The sequence below is a fragment of the Oncorhynchus keta genome, chromosome 12, assembly GCF_023373465.1.
Source record: "Oncorhynchus keta strain PuntledgeMale-10-30-2019 chromosome 12, Oket_V2, whole genome shotgun sequence".
In the NCBI taxonomy this organism is placed as follows: domain Eukaryota; kingdom Metazoa; phylum Chordata; class Actinopteri; order Salmoniformes; family Salmonidae; genus Oncorhynchus; species Oncorhynchus keta.
Window position 1 is genome coordinate 8766804 of NC_068432.1, and position 12473 is coordinate 8779276.

The 12473-nt window shown below is 40.2% G+C and overlaps 1 protein-coding gene across 5 annotated transcripts in view; it reads left to right on the plus strand.

The window, feature by feature from the left end:
• The first annotated feature begins 7188 nt into the window (after positions 1-7188).
• LOC118390929 (double C2-like domain-containing protein beta) overlaps positions 7189-12473 on the plus strand; it is a 320447-nt gene continuing 315162 nt past the window's right edge. For 2 of the 5 annotated variants that reach the window (XM_035781772.2, XM_035781776.2), the window contains exon 1: positions 7189-7454. The gene's annotated coding sequence lies outside the window, so the exon portion shown is untranslated. The remainder of the gene's footprint in view (positions 7455-12473) is intronic. The other 3 variants (XM_035781774.2, XM_035781777.2, XM_035781773.2) reach the window with 2 other exon arrangements.

Consider the following 12473-nt stretch of genomic DNA (forward strand, 5'->3'; position numbering starts at 1 on the left):
CTGTGATAGTCTCAGAGGTCCGTTAAAAGCGCAGAGAGCATCATGAAGAACAATGAACACACCAGGCAGGTCCGAGATACTGTTGTGAAGAAGTTTAAAGCCGGATTTGGATACAAAAAGATTTCCCAAGCTTTAAACATCCCAAGGAGCACTGTGCAAGCGATAATATTGAAATGGAAGGAGTATCAGACCACTGCAAATCTACCAAGACCTGGCCGTCCCTCTAAACTTTCAGCTCATACAAGGAGAAGACTGATCAGAGATGCAGCCAAGAGGCCATTGATCACTCTGGATGAACTGCAGAGATCTACAGCTGAGGTGGGAGACTCTGTCCATAGGACAACAATCAGTCGTATATTGCACAAATCTGGCCTTTATGGAAGAGTGGCAAGAAGAAAGCCATTTCTTAAAGATATCCATAAAAAGTGTTGTTTAAAGTTTGCCACAAGCCACCTGGGAGACACACCAAACATGTGGAAGAAGGTGCTCTGGTCAGATGAAACCAAAATTGAACTTTTTGGCAACAATGCAAAACGTTATGTTTGGCGTAAAAGCAACAAGTCATCACCCTGATACACCATCCCCACTGTCAAACATGGTGGTGGCAGCATCATGGTTTGGGCCTGCTTTTCTTCAGCAGGGACAGGGAAGATGGTTAAAATTGATGGGAAGATGGATGGAGCCAAATACAGGACCATTCTGTAAGAAAACCTGATGGAGTCTGCAAAAGACCTGAGACTGGGACGGAGATTTGTCTTCCAACAAGACAATGATCCAAAACATAAAGCAACATCTACAACGGAATGGTTCAAAAATAAACATATCCAGGTGTTAGAATGGCCAAGTCAAAGTCCAGACCTGAATCCAATCGAGAATCTGTGGAAGAACTGAAAACTGCTGTTCACAAATGCTCTCCATCCAACCTCACTGAGCTCGAGCTGTTTTGCAAGGAGGAATGGGAAAAAATGTCAGTCTCTCGATGTGCAAAACTGATAGAGACATACCCCAAGCGACTTACAGCTGTAATCGCAGCAAAAGGTGGCGCTACACAGTATTAACTTAAGGGGGCTGAATAATTTTGCACGCCCAATTTTTCAGTTTTTGATTTGTTAAAAAAGTTTGAAATATCCAATAAATGTCGTTCCACTTCATGATTGTGTCCCACTTGTTGTTGATTCTTCACAAAAAAATACAGTTTTATATCTTTATGTTTGAAGACTGAAATGTGGCAAAAGTTCACAAAGTTCAAGGGGGCCGAATACTTTCGCAAGGCACTGTATATAGTAGTGCACTTGCCTTTACTAGTCCTGTGTTAGAGGACCGATATAGCCATCAACATTTCTCAGCAGCCCCCCCGAATCCCTCTCCTAAATAACACAGATCCTCAAAAGGTTCTACATCTGCAACATCCTGACCGGTTGCATCACTGCCTGGTATGACAACTTCTCGGCCTCTGACTGCAAGGCACTACAGAGAGTAGTGTGTACGACCCAGTACATCACTGGGACCAAGCTTTCTGCCATCCAGGACCTCTATACCAGGCGGTGTCAGAGGAAGGTCCTAAAAATTGTCAAAGACTCCAGCCACCGTAGTCATAGACTGTTCTCACCGTAGTCATAGATTTTGTATTTATTTATTTATTTTCTTAAAACTGCATTGTTGGTTAAGCTTGTAAGTAAGCATTTCACTGTAAGGTCTACAACTGTTGTATTCGGCGCATGTGACAAATAACATTTGATTTTGATTTTAAATATGACATTGTTAAAGTAGGAAAATATTTAGTAAGAAACAACTTTGCCACCATTATCATGTCGTCAAATGGATGGCAATGTTGTTGTTATTAACTAAAAAAGTTAATCAACAATAGCTAGCAATCCTAATGGTAGCTAGCTAAGATCCGAGTTTGTCTCCTTTTCGAACTTAGCTAGCCAGCTAATATTATATCACAGAGAGAACATTGAGCTGTAAAATCTTTGACTTGACATACAATATAACCAATCTGGTTTACCTACAAATGATTGTGTAAGACAAATCAGAAAGACTAAATCTGATTATTGTGTAACCACTTGTTCAGATTGTAATGGGAACCCGGCTAAATTCTGGAAAACTGTCAAATTCCTGAAGAGTTTTCTACTTCCTCCTCTCTGCCAAACAAATTAATTCAGACACTGGCCTCATTACAGAAGAAAATGCCTTTGTTGATGCATTTAATCACCATTTTATTTAAGCGGCCTATCTCTTTGGAAGAACTAAGCCTATTCACAATGATATATGGCTGGCTGCTGATAGGGGAAATGTGCTGCATGATCAGAGATATGATAGTCAAAGCTTTTCTTTTTGGTTATTTACAGAAAAAGTCCTGGATGCTTTGCTAGCAATAGACAATAGGACATCCGCAGGGGCCGAGCAATTAGATCCTGGTCTGCTTAGTGCGCCCATCATTGTTGGCTAAATAATCCACATTTTTTATTTAACATTGTTATCAGGAAATATTCCAAAGACATGGAAATCAGGTCTTGTGCTGCCACTCCATAAGGGAGGGGATAGTAGCGATCTTAATCATTATCACCTAATTTCAAGGTTTCATTGTCTCGCTAAGATTATTGAATCATTGGTAAATGTACAACTGTGCTTTTATTTTTACCTGAGAAATGTATTTCTGGATATAAACTAATCAGGTTTTATGCCTGGGCATAGCACTACTACAGCAACCACTTTAGTTGTTAATGATCTTGTCAATTCCTAAAATGAAATGTGCTGCTTTGTTTGTTGACCTATGAACAGCTTTTGATAGTGCTGTTCATGCTGTTTTATTGAATAAGTTCTCCTCGATAGGCCTGAGCTCTGATGGCTGTTCATCGTTTCATGATTATCTTAGTGACAGAACTCAGGCCAATATGATTGAAATACATAAAGTTGTACCACACACAGCGGTCAACCTGTTCTCTTCACTATTTATATAAACACCATCGGTCAATCGGTTAAAAATGGTCAACTTTAGCTATATGCGGATGATACTGTTATGAATGCTAAACTAATTTTATAGCTATGCAGAAATTCCTTGCTGATTTCAAACTTGTGCAACGTTTTACTGCAGTGGGCTAAATCAGGGTCACAGTGTGTTTCTTGGTAGTCTTCAACAAATTGACTTTGAAACAACGGTATGCACCTTACACCCATGGTTATGTGTATCATGTCAGATATAGAAATGTATTCAATTTTGAGTTTGCATCCCAATATTACACTTTATTTACATCACAGAAGACTGAAATATAACAAAACCGTTTGACCGTATTTTCAGTATTTAAAAAGTAATAATGTTTATTAACTATGAAATTAATGAAATTATGATAAATATTAACATTCCACCCATGAGGCCACTCGAGAGCTATTTTCTCATTTGACTGCAGGAAAGTTAATATAAGCTACCTTCTTATTTATCAACATTCATCAATATTAGAATTAGAATTCCTAAAACCAGGTCTCAAGCCTGGATTACACTTGAGGCCCATGCGATTTCCACAGAGTTGGGTATGGCTGCCTTTGACTGTTACGCTCCTTGCCTATGGAATAGCCTGCAGACTAAACTTAAACTTGAGACTCTTGCCCATTGCTGGTGAAGTGTGCCTTGAATTCTAAATAAATCACCCACAGTGTCACCAGCAAAGCACCCCCCACACCATCACACCTCCTCCTTCATGCTTCATGGTGGAAACCACACATGCGGTGATCATCCATTCACCTACTCTGCATCTCACAAAGACACGGCGGGCGGAACCAAAAATCTCAAATTTGGAATCATCAAACCAAAGGACAGAATCGACCATGAAGGCCTGATTCACGCAGTCTTCTCTGAACAGTTGATGTTGAGTGGCTGTTACTTGAAATCTGTGAAGCATTTATTTGGGCTGCAATTTATGAGGTGCAGTTGACTCTAATGAACTTATCCTCTGCAGCAGACGGGTCTGGGTCTTCCTTTCCTGTGGCAGTCCTCACGAGAGCAAGTTTTATCATAGCACCTGATGGTTTTTGCGACTGCACTTGAAGAAACTTGCAAAGTTTATTTTTATTTGTTCTGTATTGACAGACCTTATCTTAAAGTAATGTTGTTTATCTTTTCATATTTGAGCTGCTCTTGCTATCATACTTGGTCTTTTACCAAATAGGGCTATCTTCTGTATACCACCCCTACCTTGTTACAACACAACTGATCTAACACATTAAGAAGGAAAGAAACACCTGGTAATTTAAATGCATTCCAGGTGATTGCCTCATGAAGCTGGTTAAGAGAATGCCAAGAGTGTGCAAAGCTGTCATCAAGGCAAAGGGTGGCTACTTTGAAGAATATCAAATATCAAATATATCTTAATTTAACACTTTTTGAGGTTACTACATGATTCCATAATTGTTATTTCATAGTTTGGAACTCTTCACTATCATTCTCCAATGTAGAAAATAGTAAAAATAAAGATAACCCCTGAGTTGGTGTGTCCAAACTGTCGACTGGTACTGTATATGTAAATACAGTTCCTTCAGAAAGTATTCACACCCCTTGATGAAAACGGTATTACACATTATTGGCTAATGGTTGTGTACTGTCTATATTCCTACTGTAGCAGCATGGTGCAGAATATGAGACATCTCACAGACACACGTTAGCTAGATAGCTACAACACACAGGTATAGCTACTCCAAGACTAATAGGAGTCATTGTTGATGGAATTTATATGTTTAAATGAATGATTAGAATATTCCACCCTGAAACTATATAATTGTATGTAATTGATTAGAATCATCAATGAAATACATTAGAATCATCAAATTATTATTAATGATGTGTGTAGTATTAGTAGGTAAAATTATAATAAATGATGTGTGTATTATTAGTCAGAATTAGGGTAGAACAATATATCTGTACAATATGTCTCTATGGTATCTTAAACACAGACTGTCTGAGTAAGATTCGGTGCCGAACTTGGCTAGGGGCCAGTGAGAGATTTGGGAAAGGACAGGGAGTGCTTCTCACGGTCCCTAATCTTTGTCGGATGGATATTGATACAGTATGTGCGTGGGATACCTACTGTTTGTGTGCAAATGTATGTGCGTATGAATTCTGTTTGTGTGTAAAAGTATGTGCGTAAGGAGCTAGTATAAAATTAATGGTTTTGTACAACAAACCTGCGCGCTCGTGAATAAACATTTTGACTATTTAGCTGGGCCTCTGTCTGTTTCATTCGATCAGTATCTTACAAATTCTGGGTTGCAGACTGAGTAGTATAATTGAATTGGGTTATGAGAACATAATTCTCATGACAATTTGGTCCTTCGAGAGCCGGATTCCAATACCTGTCCCAGCAGTCCGAAGGTACCACGCCGAAAACCGTGCACGTGCGGGTCATTGACCTGTAAATTAAAGACCTGTCCTCTGACATTGGGGTTCTATAGCAGGCCGGTACAGTGGGGCAAAAAAGTATTTAGTCAACCACCAATAGTGCAAGTTCTCCCACTTAAAAAGATGAGAGAGGCCTGTAATTTTCATCTATGACAGACAAAATTAGAGAAAAAAATTCCAGAAAATCACACTGTATGATTTTTTATGAATTCATTTGCAAATTATGGTGGAAAATAAGAATTTGGTCATATACAAACGAGCAAGATTTCTGGCTCTCACAGACCTGTAACTTCTTCTTTAATATGCTCCTCTTGTCCTCCACTCGTTACCTGTATTAATGGCACCTGTTTGAACTTGTTATCAGTATAAAAGACATCTGTCCACAACCTCAAACAGTCACACTCCAAACTCCACCATGGCCAAGACCAAAGAGCTGTCAAAGGACACCAGAAACACAATTGTAGACCTGCACCAGGCTGGGAAGACTGAATCTGCAATCGCTAAGCAGCTTGGTTTGAAGAAATCAACTGTGGGAGCAATTATTAGGAAATGGAAGACCACTGATAATCTCCCTCGATCTGGGGCTCCACACAAGATCTCACCCCGTGGGGTCAAAATGATCACAAGAACGGTGAGCAAAAATCCCAGAACCACACGGGGCGACCTAGTGAATGACCTACAGAGAGCTGGGACCAAAGTAACAAAGCCTACCATCAGTAACACACTACGCCGCCAGGGACTCAAATCCTGCAGTGGCAGACGTGTCCCCCTACTTAAGCCAGTACATGTCCAGGCCCGTCTGAAGTTTGCTAGAGAGCATTTGGATGATCCAGAAGAAGATTGGGAGAATGTCATATGGTCAGATGAAACCAAAATATAACTTTTTGGTAAAAACTCAACTCGGCGTGTTTGGAGGACAAAAAATGCTGAGTTGCATCCAAAGAACACCATACCTACTGTGAAGCATGGGGGTGGAAACATCATGCTTTGGGGCTGTTTTTCTGCAAAGGGACCAGGACGACTGATCCGTGTAAATGAAAGAATGAATGGGGCCATGTATCGTGAGATTTTGAGTGAAAACCTCCTTCCATCAGCAAGGGCATTGAAGATGAAACGTGGCTGGGATATGTTTCTTCATTTGTAACATTGTATGGTGATTTCAGAGGTTGCACCACAGGTCCCAGAGTGATTATTAAGAAATAAACATGTACATTAAACACTAAACAATGTATTTATACTATTAGTGAACACACTTATGTATTCAGACTAGAGTTGTATTTATTATATTTGTGGACACATTGTTTAATGTTTAATTTAAATGTTTATTTCTTAATACTTTGAGGCTCTAAATACAATATTTGCATTATACACAATTATGATGACCGCAATGGCTTTATAATCAATTCAAGAAGGTGATTTCCCACAATCAAAGTCCTGCAATAAGAGCTAATATGCTAATATTTGGGTAAACTCTACACAGTTTGCTCTGTGCATGTCACTGAGTAGGCTGATACCCCATTTCATGAGTGCAATGTCCATTAGGCTATACAGTGCACATAAGTATGCCTCAATGCAATTCTGAAGTCTAATACATCTACAGTGCAATTTCAAAATATTTTTTTTGCGTCAAATTAACTAATTATTGTATTTTTATGATAACATTCCGACCTTGTGTAACATTATTTAGTCAAAATATGGCATGATTCCACTATTTGTATCCGTTTGAATCACTTTCAATGGGTGACTTTTAATTTGAAGGCGAACAGCAAATTCCACTGGTGTGGCTAATCCTTATTGTGGCTAGCTTCACACTGGTAAGGTAACTGAACAAGGAAGCACTGCATGTTTGTCGTTTGCTCCCTGTGACACACACAAAAAAAATCTCATTCCCATTTTCCTTCGAATACATTGGCTAGAGGAAACAGTAGAGAAGTCCACCGTGAATTCCAAAGCTTCCCTGAATTTGATGTGTTTTTATGGTACCAGAGTTCACGTGAAGTTCAAGGAGCAGCTGGAGCAGAGAGAACCTACAAGGACCCGCTAATAACCTCCAGACAGGCAGGTAAAATAAATTAACCTCTTCATAGTATAGGAAGCTAAGCAATGTTTTTTGTGAGCTTCAATTCATGGCACATTGTGCACAATACCTAAATGCATACAAACATTCACACGGGCCTAGAAAAGCCAACATATGTCATTTTCATACATCAGTATAATAGCTGCCTGAACATTTAAGTGCAATGTAAATGTCAATACAATACATTTTTCAACTGGAAAGGCTAGTTTAGAGCGTAGAAAATGCATCATATTAGTACTGTACGTAAACCACAAGAGCCACTGAATCCTGTGTAGTTGACTGTATAGGTAACATGTTTGTCTAGAAACGCGTCACGTTTAGGTTGTTTTAGCGGACTGAACTCCACTCCATTGTGAAACGAGCAATTAATGCAGGTAGATTAGCCATCTGTTAGAAGCATACCTGGGATGTATTCATTACGGAAACCGTTCACCGTTTAAGAACCAAACGTAAGCAAACTGAACAAAACGAGAGTTTATATTGGACAAATGCAGGTAGGTCCCTATCCGTTCTGTTTGCTACCGTTGAATACACTTTTTGCAACTCGCCAGAATGAATACACCCCTGTTGAATCTATGCAACGCTTGGGGTCTATTTATTATGCCTATTCTGTTGCAAAACGTTTCGTTTCCTGCGAAGTGTTTTGCAACAGAAACCTATACTCCAAACGGAAAACATTTTGCAACAGAAATTAGAGTTCATAATGGACTAATTCAGGTAGGTACCTGCCGGTTCGTTCTGTTTGGTTCTTAAACCGTTAACGATTTCTGTTGCCAGACGCAATGATTACACCCAGTGGCAATTTTAGCATGTAAATCTTGGTGGGAAAACACAACACAAAACAATACATTATTTGCACGATAATAGTGACAAACGGTGCCCACAAACTGTTAGTGCTTACATAAAGCTGTCAAACTAGCACAGCTTTCTTTTCAGCACATGGAGTGAATCCTTACAACTGCTACACATGGCATTCAGCGGAGCCTTGTCTGACAGCAAAACAGTTAATTCAGCCTCATTTACTGCCTTTTTAAAAACATAGCTGACATGGCTGACTTTCTTAAACAAATGTGGTTTCTACTGACAATTGAGATGTACAAACAATTCAAAGGGAACGATAAGCAGAACATTTTGATTAAGACATTAATGAGCGAGCTAAGACCGAAGTAGTCAATACAACTATTTGTTCAGCACTTTTGAAATGAATAGCAAAAGAATTCAGAACATGGGCCGTTCTTACAGTATTCTCCCTGTAAACCAAGTCACAACCATATGATAAATAAAGGGGGCATATAAGCACACCATGAAAGTGCTTGCAATATTCAATGATGATATTTCTCTAAAACAGGCTATAGGCTTGATGTGCATCACCAAGTCAGAACAGTAGGCTAAGTTATGAGGGGGAAAGGGAACAAAGTATTTGGGTGAGGCACATGGGCTACTAACAAGTTACAGCATAACATACACTTATGTATACTGTCGCTAAGTAAGTAATACTATCTCCCTGGCATATTACATAATTTATGCAGCAGCATACAAGACGTTTGTATGCGGCAGGTAGCCTAGTGCTTAGAGCGTTGGGCCAGTAACTGATCGAATCCCCGATCTGACAATGTAAAAATCTGTCATTCTGCCCCTGGACAAGGCAGTTAACCCACTGTTCCTTGGCTGTCATTGTAAACAAAAATGTGTTCTTAACTGACTTGCCTAGTTAAAGGTTCAATAAAAATAAACATTTTGGACTCCCCTTGTTGTGCTGTGCTCACTTGAACAGGAAGGTGACGCTGCGGTCCTTCTTGTGGGAAGATTTTGTCATCAAAGTCAGGCATTCTCTGGATTTATGATGCTTTCAAGACGACTGAGAACTCGGAAGTAACAAGGTCGAATCATGACATTAGTGATCTTCAGGACGAAGCTCGAGATAGAGGCCCGACTTGGATGACAGTTCAAAACGTATTTTTCCAGTCAGCAATTTTTTTCAGAGTTGTTAGTTGTCTTGAACGTGTCAGAAGTCATGCTGGATTGCCAGCATGGCCAATATTTTTATTTATATATATATATATATATACGTACGTACTTGGGAAGTGTTCAGACCCCTTCCCTTTTTCCAAATTTTTATTACGTTACAGCGTTACAGATTAACAAAAAAAATATCCTCATCTATATACAATACCCCATAAAGAGAAACAAGTTTTTGAACATTTTGCACATTAATAAAAATATTTGAAAAATTACATAAGTATTCAGACCTCCTTCCCTGAGTAAGAGCGTTGAAGATGGGTTGTGGCTGGGTCTTCCAGCATGACAACGACCCGAAGCACACAGCCAGGGCAACTAAGGAGTGGCTCCGTAAGCAGCATCTCAAGGTCCTGGAGTTTCCTAGCCAGTGTCCAGACCTGAACCCAATAGAACATCTTTGGAGGGAGCTGGAAGCCCGTATTGCCCAGCGACAGCCCCGAAACCTGAAGGATCTGGAGAAGGTCTGTATGGAGGTGTGGGCCAAAATCCCTGCTGCAGTGTGTGCAAACCTGGTCAAGAACTACAGGAAATGTATATCTCTGTAATTGCAAACAAAGGTTTCTGTACCAAATATTAAGTTCTGCTTTTCTGATGTATCAAATACTTATGTCATGCAATAAAATGCAAATTAATTACTTAAAAATTATACAATGTGATTTTCTGGATTTTTGTTTTTTTTAGATTCCGTCTCTCACAGTTGAAGTGTACCTATGATAAAAATTACAGACCTCTACATGCTTTGTATCTAGGAAAACCTGCAAAATCGGCAGTGTATCAAATACTTCTCCCCACTAAATATATATATAAATATATATGCATGCATGCATGCATGCATACATGCATACACACACACAGTCAGTCAGTCAGTCAGTCAGTCAAAAGTTTGGACACACCGACTCATTACAGGGTTTTTCTTTCTCCAAAACAATTCAATATATATTTGAGATTATTCAATGCAGCCGCCCTTTGCCTTGATGACAGCTTTGCACACTCTTTGCATTCTCTCATCCAGCTTCACCTGCAATGCTTTTGCAATGGTCTTGAAGGATTTCCCACATGCCAATCACTTATTGGCTGCTTTTTCCTTCAATCTGCCGGCCAACTCATCCCAAACCATCTCAATTGGGTTGAGGTCGGTGATTGTGGAGGCCAGGTCATCTGATGCAGCATTCCATCACTCTTCTTCTTGGTCAAATAGCCCTTACACAGCCTGGCAGTGTGTTGGGTCATTGTCCTGTTTAAAAATAAATGATAGTCCCACTAAGTGCAAACCAGTTGCCTAGTTAAAAAAAAGTGCAAGGCAGATGGGATGATATATCGCTGCAGAATTCTGTGGTAGCCATGCTGGCCATGTGTGCCTTGAATTGTAAATAAATCACTGAAAGTGTCACCAGCAAAGCACCATCACACCACCTCTTCCATGCTTCACGGTGGAAATCACACATGCGGAGATCATCCGTTGACCTACACTGCGTCTCACAAAGACACAACGGTTTGAACCAAAAATCCCAAATTTGGACTCCATCAAACCAAAGGACAGATTTACACCGGTCTAATGTCCATTGCTTGTGTTTCTTAGCCCAGGCAAGTCTTTTTTTATAGGTATCCTTTTAGTATTTCTTTTAATTTAATCTGTATTTAACCTTTTTCACACATACCAACACACGGGTGTGATAATTCTACAGTGGCCCCTGAATCATACAATCAAACCGGTGTGATTAGAACGCTTATTTAGAATGTTGCGTCAATCGAAACTGGCCAATCAGCTTTTGAGCTGGCCACACTTTTTTTCAGAAACATTTTGCACAACAGTCCTTACATAGTTATGTCCAGAATGTGAGCAGTTGTTTTTGGATGCAATGTTCAGACATTCACAGGAGTAGCTACAGCATAACACAATCGTCCAAACCAGAAAAATGTAGGCTACATTTGTCCTAGCGCTAACTGAGGAAAGATTGACGTAACACAAGCACTCATTTCGTATAAATCTCGCTAACAAACTACAATATGAATTAGCTAATAGAAATTACTAATAATTAACAACCCAAATGACACGGTAACAGTAATCAAAATGCAATCTATACTTATGTAAGCCTACACTGGAAGAATTTACTCAAGATATACTAAGAATGATATTTATTTACAGCAGTAGATGCAGTATATCAGCTATGTCAATAATCCAGTGTATAAATAAATATGTGGTGTTTAAACAGTGTCCAGTAGTATAAGCTATGTCGGGAATATAATCTTTTATTACTCAGTGTGAAACGGGAAGTGTCCAGTGGTTCAATGTCTGTGTGTCTGTGCGTACATATGAGTATGAGGTGTGTAATACATTGTGTGTGTTTTGTGTGAATGAGCGTGCATCACCTGGTAGACAGCTAGTGATGGCCTGGTAATAGCAGATGCTTTTAGTCTCTCGCTTTTGGCACTGATGCACCTTTACTGACTCTGTTTATTTTTTTGTTAATTTAATTTTAATCCCCAATTTCGTGGTATCCAATTGTTAGTAGTTACTATCTTGTCTCATCGCTACAACTCCCGTACGGGCTCAGGAGAGGAAAGCTCCCAACATGCGTCCTCCAAAACACAACCCAACCAAGCTGCACTGCTTCTCAACACAGCGCGCATCCAACCTGAAAGCCAGCCGCATCAATGTGTTGGAGGAAGCACCTGGTGACTTGGTTAGCGCGCACTGCACCCGGCCCGCCACAGGAGTCGCTGGTGCGCGATGAGACAAATCCCTACCGGCCAGGCCAGGCCCTCCCTAACCCGGGCGACGCTAGGCCAATTGTGCGTCGCCCCATGGACCTCCCGGTCGCGGCCGGCTGCGACAGAGCCTGGGTGCGAACCCAGTCTCTGTTGGCACAGCCCTAAACCACTGCGCCACCCGGGAGGCCCTTTTGACTCTGTTTTCAGAAGGTAGCCTAGTAAACAGTCCATGGCTCAGATGCCTGCAGTCCTTATAGGACAAGTTTTTTATTT